The sequence below is a fragment of the Etheostoma spectabile genome, chromosome 9 (genome assembly GCF_008692095.1).
Source record: "Etheostoma spectabile isolate EspeVRDwgs_2016 chromosome 9, UIUC_Espe_1.0, whole genome shotgun sequence".
Lineage (NCBI taxonomy): Eukaryota > Metazoa > Chordata > Actinopteri > Perciformes > Percidae > Etheostoma > Etheostoma spectabile.
The window spans coordinates 21,647,749-21,647,956 of NC_045741.1; the positions used below are offsets into that span (position 1 = coordinate 21,647,749).

At 35.1% G+C, this 208-nt stretch overlaps 1 protein-coding gene across 1 annotated transcript in view; it reads right to left on the reverse strand.

Annotated features, from left to right (window-relative positions):
* Positions 1–208, reverse strand: part of LOC116696173 (voltage-dependent T-type calcium channel subunit alpha-1I) — a gene marked incomplete in the record, with an annotated part of 5,173 nt that overhangs the window by 432 nt on the left and 4,533 nt on the right.

The window sequence follows — 208 nt, forward strand, 5'->3', positions numbered from 1 at the left end:
GGGTCAGTTTGATAAATTACATTTAAAAACCAGTATCCCTGTCACTCTTAATATACTACTGGATGCACTTAAAGGTCTTTGTGGGGGATTAATCAGACTAGCATCAACAACATTGTTCCCACTGTTTAATTATTTTTTTTAACCTGAAACTGACTCTGACTGATCCTCAATGCTGTCTGTATAATACGTTACAGTAAGAAGAAGAAGA